The sequence below is a fragment of the Raphanus sativus genome, unplaced genomic scaffold (genome assembly GCF_000801105.2).
Source record: "Raphanus sativus cultivar WK10039 unplaced genomic scaffold, ASM80110v3 Scaffold0511, whole genome shotgun sequence".
Taxonomy (NCBI): domain Eukaryota; kingdom Viridiplantae; phylum Streptophyta; class Magnoliopsida; order Brassicales; family Brassicaceae; genus Raphanus; species Raphanus sativus.
In genome coordinates, this window is record NW_026615829.1 from 1 (window position 1) to 10,593 (window position 10,593).

Sequence of the window (10,593 nt, forward strand, 5' to 3'; positions counted from 1 at the left end):
AGGTATAGACATTCGATACCTATTAAACTAAGAGTTTTTTCGGATATATAATTTCTTGGGTTTTGAAATTAAGTTCATTTGGATATTTAAAATTTTGTGTGGCTTTTGAATTGGATCTTTCTAGATCTGGATACATTCAGTTTTGATGTATATGAAACATATTTTGATATTTGTACAAAAAGTAACCATTTTAACCGATTCAGTTCAGATTTTTTAAATTCAAGCTAAAAAATATTCTAAAATAACCAAATAACTAAAAGTAGTCATATTAGCCTCTTTGATTTGGGCTCCATTCTAATGAGTAGGAACCTACAATATTTAAATACTTATACAATTAATAATATGATTATATATAAAATATATAATACTAATCATGAAAAAATATTAGTTTATAAAAAAAATCAAAATTAACACCCCGCACGGGAGTGCGGGTCAATCTTTAGTAAAAGATTAACCATTGAAAACCAGCGAAAATTTTCAGATTAATATGACCGAACTAACATGTATATTGTAGTTTTTAAATCAATATGGTTGAAAATAACCATATAGAATGGTGGTTCTAATGGTACAAAAATATCATATATTGATATGTACATTTGCTAGAAGCAAAATTATGTTTTGGAAAAAATCAAAACATATACAAGTTGGATTTATACATCAACTTGAGAGAGCTATAAAAATATTTATTTGTAAAATGTGTTTTCTGAGAATAAATACATTAAAAGAAAATGTAATATTTTCTGAAATTGCTTTTATTTAATTTAAGTATAAGGAGTTGTAGATTTAATTTTTAAACTCTTAAGAGATGTTAAATGTAAATATGCATGTTTTTGAGCTATCTCAAGAAATGTGGGAGAAGCTTTGCTTATCATATAAAATCATTGAAAAAAGGTCAGATGAACTTTAGTGATAGTTATCAAAAGTAATTAAAAAAAAACTAGTGTCATACACCGAGTTTGTGTATAATGGTTAACTGTATCTTCAAAAAGATGACAAAAATCATTAGAAAATTTTATCTCGACTAATCTCAAGAGATTATGTTCATTTTGATGACAACCTAGGATCTTTTTATTAAAGATGTGTCATGAGATTAAATTGTAATATCATCAAAAGGAATGGGTCGTCTGTGAATTAAGATGAAATTTTGCGGTAACTCTACCTAACTGACTGGAGATCCAAGAAATAGGTTCAGGGAAACAACTAAGTGAAGCTAAAACTGCCAAAAGCACGGTAAGACTTTGGTCTACACTCAGTTCTTATGATGATAAACAGTGCTACATGTAAGGAATACAAGATAAGCATTTGCTTTTAATGATTTGTGTCCATTATTTGAGATATGAATGTAGTAGTACATGATACTCCTCTAAACAAAAGAAATGGCAAATCACCTAGTGAGTGTGAAATGGGGCCGTTTTTAGGAAAATGAAGGAAATGCTATATTCTCCAAGTTCACTCATGATAACCAGGACAATTCACAGCCAAAATGAACAAAATAGATAACCTAGTTCTGTGAGAGAATGAAGCTGTGTTTTGGCTATTGTCTAGGTTTACACCAAAGCCCGGGAGGTTCAAGACATCATGGCACCTCCTGGCCGAGTAAATCCGATAGTTATTAACAATGACTGGTTCAAGGCTGAAAAATTGCTACCAACTCATCATGCAGTGGATTTTTATTTGTACTCTCAAAAGTCCTTAGTTGAGTCTTGTTGAGTCTTGTCTAGGAAGTCAAGTCTGTCGAGTCGTCTAGTGTTTAGAGTCATTTCTATTCATGTGTGGGATTGTTGGAACTATTTTTGAGCAATGTGTTCATATGCTAAAAATAGAGTTAGTGTGAATGAGAAATGAATGTCTATTGTGTGTGATTTGAGAAACTTATATAAGTAGCAAATACACGCATTAGATATTTGAATTTGGATTTGAGTTTTGATTTATTAGTTGGACTTCATGTTCATTAATTAATCTTACAAACCAAATATATGTTGATCTTTTATATTGATAAAATATTAAAAAGAAATTCATTTAAAGTATATTATTTTGTTTGAATTGGTCAAACAATAATAATTTACTCTTTAATTTCTTGGTCAAAATGTGAAATGAATTCACATAATAATTGACAAGAAATAAAGACTCCATTAGGAACAAAACTTAGCTTCACCCCCTAAGGTGAACCTCTACATTCACCCACCAATAGGAACTAGTTATTGAGATTTGATATCTTTTAAAAAAGGAAACCAAGTAATAAGAATTTAATGAAATAAAATTATGTTTTTAGATAAATAAAAATAGTAGCAATTAAAAAAAAAATATTTGTTTTAGTGTTGATAAATCCGTCAAAAAATACTAAACCCTAAACTCTAAATTCTAATACTAAACCCTAAACCCTTGGGGAAAGCCTGAACCCTTGGGAAAATTCTATACCCTAAATAGTTAATCTTAAACCCTAAACCTTAATCATAAACTATAATAGTAAACCCTAAATTCTAAATACTAAACCCTAAACCCTTGGGGAAAGCTTGAACCCTTGGGCAAATCCTATACCCTAAATCGTTAATCTTAAACCATAAACCCTTAATTATAAACCATAATATTAAACCATAGGATTAAGAGTTTATGATTTAATATTTGTCAAAGAGTTTAGGGTTTAGGGTTTCGTGTTAGAATTTAGGGTTTAATATTATAGTTTATGATTAATGGTTTAGGGTTTAAAATTAACGATTTAGGGTATAGGATTTACCCAAAGGTTCAGGCTTTCTCCAAGGGTTTAGGGTTTAGGGTTTAGAATTTAGGGTTTAGGGTTTAGTATTTTCTGACGGATTTAACAATATTAAAAAGAATATATTTTTTTGATAATTGCTACTATTTTTTATTTATCTAAAAACATAATTTTATTTCATTAAATTCTTATTATTTGGTTTCCTTTTTTAAGAGATATCAAATCTTAATTAACTAATTCCTATTGGTGGGTGAATGTAGAGATTCACCTTAGGGGTGAAGCTAAGTTTTGTTCCTCCATTAGTGCACCATCATGGAAAGTTTCATTTTATGTTGAAAAATGAAACTTATGCTTCTCATTATTTTCTATATAAAGCCTCATGGCAATGTAGAAAAATATAATTTTAGATGAACAATGAGAAAAAAACCTTCTACATTGAATAGTTATGCTAATATTTCTTTTTCATTTGAGTCTCAGAGTACAACACAAAACTAGGGTCGATAGATTCTATTTTTCGATAATGGTAAACAGAAACAATGCTGCAGATGTATCCTGAGAATCTGAGCGCTATTAAACCGTCACACTACGGATCGTTTAAAGATTTAAGGAAAGAGATTAATCATCTCGACTCTGCAATTCTTATTTATTCGTTTGTTTTGGTATTGTAATTTTGATTTTTGTTCTTATCATCTTTTATAAATATCAGTTGTCCTATTGTAATAAAATAGGGTTCCTACAGGCCTCACTTCACCTGATGAGGTCCTGCTGCGTCAAGTTATTGGTCTTCTCAGAAACAAATGTGTTGCTCTAAAGAACACTGGTCATAAGTTTGGCGCAGACTTGTTATCTTTCTGGTTGGATTTCTAACTCCACTCCTTCTTATCTTTCTTCAATTCCAAGGAGCGTTCTCCAAACTCCTTGTGACCATCTTCCGTGTTCTCTTTCTTCTTTCTTTCATCTTTTTTGTTTATCTCTGAATATCCTTTATGTGTTCGATCTTTCTTTATTTCTGCTGCAATATTAATTCTTTAAAACATTCATAAGAAACAAAAGCATTTTTTATGACTGACAAAAAAAAAATAATACAGAAATTTGGAGAGATAGAACTTTTGTGTGTGTTGGATTTGTTTTCTCTTAGATGGAAGAAACACTGAAGATGGACGAAACGATGAAGATGAATAGTGATGAGAATGATGAGTTTTGAATGAGCAAATCGTCAACGTCTATTTGAAAAAACAAAATGATGAACTCAACCTGTCTCTGCCACCAGAGATGTATAGACAGACTGACACGCTGACATGGCTATAGACAGGTGGAGTAGCATGGTATAAGAGTAAAACTGGAAGCAATTAGAAGAGTGAAGGGGCTGGGTAATCTTCAAATATCGGTAGCGAGTGGAGGTACAGAAGAAAATTATCTCTTAATTTTAAAAGAGGTCAATTCCATAGTTATCGTTAATGAATTAAACATTTATATGCAATTTCAATTAATAACTTTTTAGTTTTTCTCTCAATAATTTTTAATTGGGTCTTTAAATTTTAGTTTCCTTTTTATTTCAATTTTTTAGAGACCTCATAAATCATAAAAACATTTCTATAAATTATACAATATATAGTTTATATAAAAACGTGATTTATAAAATAAAACTTCAGAAAACAAGAAATATAAGTATTTTCAAAAATAATAATATTCTTTTTGAAAGTATAAGTTAAATAATCCAATAGATATTCAAACTGACTAAAAAGGTTTTTACTACGAAAATATTTTTAATCATACTATTAGAAAATAAAAATTTTAAAATAAATACTAAAAATTGATTGATGTTAACATATTTTTGGAAATGATCAACATTAAGGTTAACTTGAAACCGATATTTTGTTGATATTTATATATATGCATGGTATTTCAAAAGATTATTAATTTTCTTCACTTATACTACTACTAAACGATAAATTTTTAGTTTATTTTTTATATTTGTTATCCAAATAATGTATTAAGTTATACATTTTTTTACCAAAAGTAAATATACAAAATTAACAAATTAACCAAAAGAAACTAAAAAATAATAATATGGTTTTAATTTATCTATGAGCAATGGTGGTTCAATTGAAGGAATTAGATTAATCACTATCTACCTAAAAATAACCGAATCTATCATATGTTTAATTAACAACATAATAATATTTTAAACATCTTGTACTTTTATATTTTAAATAAAATAATACATAAATAAAACAAACTATTAACCCATTATTATTATTATGATTTTTTTTATTTGTAAATAATTATTCTTGTGCTTGAGCATGGGAGAATATTTAACTTATTCTTTTTGAAAGTATAAGTTAAATAATCCAATAGATATTCAAACTGACTAAAAAGGTTTTTACTACGAAAATATTTTTAATCATACTATTAGAAAATAAAAATTTAAAATAAATACTAAAAATTGATTGATGTTAACATATTTTTGGAAATGATCAACATTAAGGTTAACTTGAAACCGATATTTTGTTGATATTTATATATATGCATGGTATTTCAAAAGATTATTAATTTTCTTCACTTATACTACTACTAAACGATAAATTTTTAGTTTATTTTTTATATTTGTTATCCAAATAATGTATTAAGTTATACATTTTTTTACCAAAAGTAAATATACAAAATTAACAAATTAACCAAAAGACACTAAAAAAAAATAATATGGTTTTAATTTATCTATGAGCAATGGTGGTTCAATTGAAGGAATTAGATTAATCACTATCTACCTAAAAATAACCGAATCTATCATATGTTTAATTAACAACATAATAATATTTTAAACATCTTGTACTTTTATATTTTAAATAAAATAATACATAAATAAAACAAACTATTAACCCATTATTATTATTATGATTTTTTTATTTGTAAATAATTATTCTTGTGCTTGAGCATGGGAGAATATTTAACTTATTCTTTTTGAAAGTATAAGTTAAATAATCCAATAGATATTCAAACTGACTAAAAAGGTTTTTACTACGGAAATATTTTTTAATCATACTATTAGAAAATAAAAATTTAAAATAAATACTAAAAATTGATTGATGTTAACATATTTTTGGAAATGATCAACATTAAGGTTAACTTGAAACCGATATTTTGTTGATATTTATATATATGCATGGTATTTCAAAAGATTATTAATTTTCTTCACTTATACTACTACTAAACGATAAATTTTTAGTTTATTTTTTATATTTGTTATCCAAATAATGTATTAAGTTATACATTTTTTTACCAAAAGTAAATATACAAAATTAACAAATTAACCAAAAGACACTAAAAAAAAATAATATGGTTTTAATTTATCTATGAGCAATGGTGGTTCAATTGAAGGAATTAGATTAATCACTATCTACCTAAAAATAACCGAATCTATCATATGTTTAATTAACAACATAATAATATTTTAAACATCTTGTACTTTTATATTTTAAATAAAATAATACATAAATAAAACAAACTATTAACCCATTATTATTATTATGATTTTTTTATTTGTAAATAATTATTCTTGTGCTTGAGCATGGGAGAATCACCTAGTTTGTACTCCCCCCCCCCCAACAGAGTCGTGCCTTTCTTGTGGAAAATGATACATTAATTAGCTCAGGGCAGCATTTTCTGAAATAAATAACAGAGCCTCTTAGCAATTACATTTTTGTTAATATATTATTTTAGTCATAAATAAGAGGATGTCCATAGACAATATATGGATTTATGTTAGAAATTGTATAGTAATTTAGATAAGGTGAACATGGACTACATAAAGATAGTAAGAGAATATTGATTGCATAGTTTTATGTTATGGACATTTTCGAAGTTCTAATAGTAGAAGAACCAATTTAAAAATAAAATAAAATAAAAGACCATTACTGATTCAAAATAAGAAAAAAAAGATGACGTGATTAGTTATTGTCCATAAAACCTGTTTAGTAGCATTAAAATTAAAGTTTAGTCACTAACTTTTCATAAAAGAATATAAATTGTTTATGTTTACAATGAATATTTAGTGTGTCCATGGATTATGTGGTATATATGGAAGAAAATAAATAATAAGATTTATAAAAATAAGAATGGAAATTTCCAGGAAATTCTACGTATAGCAGAAACCGAGAGAACATTTTGGGCTGAGGCGCAACTATTGGTGAATGAACATCATAATCATTTCCGGTCAGATGAAGATTGGCAATCAATGGGGTATAACAAAGTATGTTATGTTGATGGGGCTTGGAAGGAGAAAGATGTTTTTACTGGACATGGTTGGTATTGTCGTAAGATGGACTCGGAAGTGGTAATGATGGGAAAATGAATCTTCGAAGATGCCTATCACCTTTACATGCAGAATGTGAAGCTTTGATTCGGGTTATGAAGTGCATGAAAACCTTACAGTTCTCAGATATAGTATTTGCGACGGATTATTCTCAACTGTGAAGATGGTGTCGTCACCCGAAGAATGACTAGCTTTTTCTACATATATGGAAGAATTTTTCCGCATTAAGACTTGTTTCCCTAACTTCAAAATCAGACATATAGGGCACAAAATATAATGGTGGACAAGTTTGCACGTGGTGCGAAGAGTTCTACTTCAGCTATGTTATATGTAGATTCTACACCTCCGGTTTGATTTTTTGATCTGGTAGGCTCCTAGTAGAATAGCTTTTGTTGTAAAAAAAAATACTCTATGAATCTATGACAATAGTATTTACTATTATAGTTTCCAAGAAAATGAGGTATTTTATTTTCAATGTTAGGGCGTGGGAGTAAGGCAGGACCAGTATCGCCTATCTTTAAGGATCCTCTGTTCAGGAGTTTCTTCCACAGGGGACACTTAAGTTTCTCATGCGTCAATCGGAGGCAGTGGAAACACCTTTTGTGTATCTTCTCGTACTCGAATTCAATATTCACCCCTTCTCCTCCTATGTCTAGTTTCTGAGACGCATTCATAGAGTTATCGGTATTGAAAACGTTCAGAGCCAGAATGTAGTCTTTGGTATGTGAGACTTTTGTATCATAGGCAATCTCTTCAACATGGCCAACCTCCGAAGCTAGATTGAAGATTGTCTTTGTTGTAAAAAAGTTCATCGGGATATGTCTGATCCTGATCGAGAGGGACATAGACTTTCTGTAATCCGTTAGGTGTCCATCTTTCCAAGACCATCGCCCAATGGTTATATGACCAAATGGCTATCCTTTAGCACTGTCAGTAGATCCTCCTCGCGCTGGAATATGAACTGGAAATAGTCTCTATACCACGAACCCTACCATAAACTCTCCGAGCAGTAGGCATGTAATCTATCATTCTGCTCATCCATTGAGAATCAGGGTTGAGCAACCCGCCTAACAGACTTGTGGCATTTTCATTCAATGACCCTGAAGGACGGGTCGTCAGGGAGTTGTGCCTTCCTTGTGGAAAATGAAACATTAATTAGCTTAGGGCAGCGTTTTCTGAAATAAATAATAGGGCCTCTTAACAATTACGTTTTTGTTAATTATATTATTTTAGTCATAAACAAGATGATGTCCATAGACAATAAATGGATTTATGTTAGAAATTGTATTGTAATTTAGATAAACTGAATATGGACTACATAAAGATAGTAAGAGAATATTGATTGCTATAGTTTTATGTTATGGACAATTTGGAAGTTCTAACAGTAGAATAACCAACTTTTCTTAAAGAAAAATAAAAGACCATTAATGATACAAAATAAGAAAAAAAGATGAAGTGTTTAGTTATTTACTTATTTTCCATAAAAACTGTTTAGTAACACTAAAATTAAAGTTAAGTCACTAATTTTTCATAAAAGAATAGAAAATTTTTTATATTTACAATGAATATTTAGTGTGTTGGTGTTTTTCATTGTGTTTACTCTACGAATCTATGACAACAGTATTTACTATTATAGTTTTCAAGAAAATGAAGTATTTTATTTTTAATGTTAGTTATGAACGCTGGCCCGGCTGTGATCGCACACAAAAAAAAAAATGCATCGTTGACTATTTTTCTTAAGTCGATATGACAAAAGCTGCATCTCCATCTTTTGTGAAGACTCGAGATCGTAATGTATATCTCCAGAATTATCTTCTTCTTCTTTTTTTTGCTGTGTCAGATGGTTTACGTGGCCTCTTTATTTACAGTCAAAACAACTTTATTCTCACGAAATTTTGGGAATAAAGCTAAATTACGTATGATCTTCTTGACATCGCAAATATTCGATCTTATTCCACGAGGATAAGGCTTAAAGGAAAAAACAGAAAATAGCTCAACTGTGATATGAAGAGCCATGTACTACAAACTTCAAGCTAGGTGATCATAGCCCTACGTACATGTCTTACGTAAAAACACATACTATATCGAATCGCATCCAATTCTACAGCTATGATCGACATACCATACTATGTCCATATTATATTCTTATAATCTTATTAGTTATAAAATTATTGAATTGAAGTAGTGTTATCTTATTAGTAATGGTCTGTTAATTTATTCTCTTTTCTACACAGTGTAGGTGATCAGAGGAATAACCAAATGTTAAAAACTTTATATTAATAGTTAACAGACTCTTAAATAACTTTATAATGCTGAAGAACATTTGGAAAAAGATTTCGAAGGCCAGTGCCATATTGGTTTTTTCAATGTACGTTAATGTACGTAAAGACTTTAGAAATATATATCATACATGATTCTCTTTATAACGCCTTATGTATAAACATGTGGTCCGTTTTAATGTCTCCATAATTAAACTGCTCTAGGGGACTAAAAATTAGATTAAGGTTTGTCCAAAGTCTTTCTAAATGTGCCACATCAGCCTTGAGAAAAAAATTAAGAGATGACACCTAAGCAAGTTCATTTTGTAATTAATAAAAATTGAGGTTATAATTTTTTAAAAAATCCTCAATAATATATAGGAGATCTCATTCATTTTTGTAAGCAAAATATAAATTTGAGTTCGAGTTTGCTTCATGTTCCTCGTTTGTCGTCTCTCAAATTTTCTGATTCTGGTTGTAGAAGATCGATCTAATAGAATTTCTCAGTGAAAGCTGTTAGGATAGTATTCTCCATTGCCACAGCTTCAAAAATACTATTCTTTTTGCCACACCAAAATTCTAATTGCCACACTTTTTTTTCTCATATTTCTCTTCTCCTTCTTACCCTTAATATTATATTAATATCTTATATCCATTTTATTTTTTAAAATTAAAATCAAAATCAGATCTCATTTTCCTCTCTCCTCTCTCTCTTCCCTCTCCATTACGTCAACCTCCCTCCAAAATTCAATCCTGGCGGTCCCCACACCAATCCACCTCTCTCCTTCCCACAGCTGTCATCTCCTTTCTCCCATCTTGTTCCTCTTCCTTAACCAGAAACAATTTTTTCTCATATTCTTAACTCCATTGACGATTTTGAAGGTTTTTTTGAAGGAAATTGATACGTTTTTTTTCCACGAAATTCTCATAATAATATACTACTTATTTTTTATGTATTATGTGAAACGAAAAATAGCAACATTTCGCTGTAAAAATCGTGAGAGTTTTGAAAGAAAAATTAAAATAATGTTTGAAGAAGATTTTGTATTGTTCTCTATTTTTAACACGGTTTTGAAAGAAGAAAAATATGAAAATTGTGTTAGACGATAATCTGGGTTGTGTAACACATTATTAGTTGATTAAAAAGCCTTAAACTGATGAAAAAACTAAAGTTGTAGGTAAAAATGAAAGTTTTAGGTATATTGTTATGAAAATGGATGTTTAAGGGCAATTTTGTATATTTCTTCTTATTTTGCACTGTTTTAAACAATAATAATGCATTACAATAGTGATAGACGATATTGTGGGTT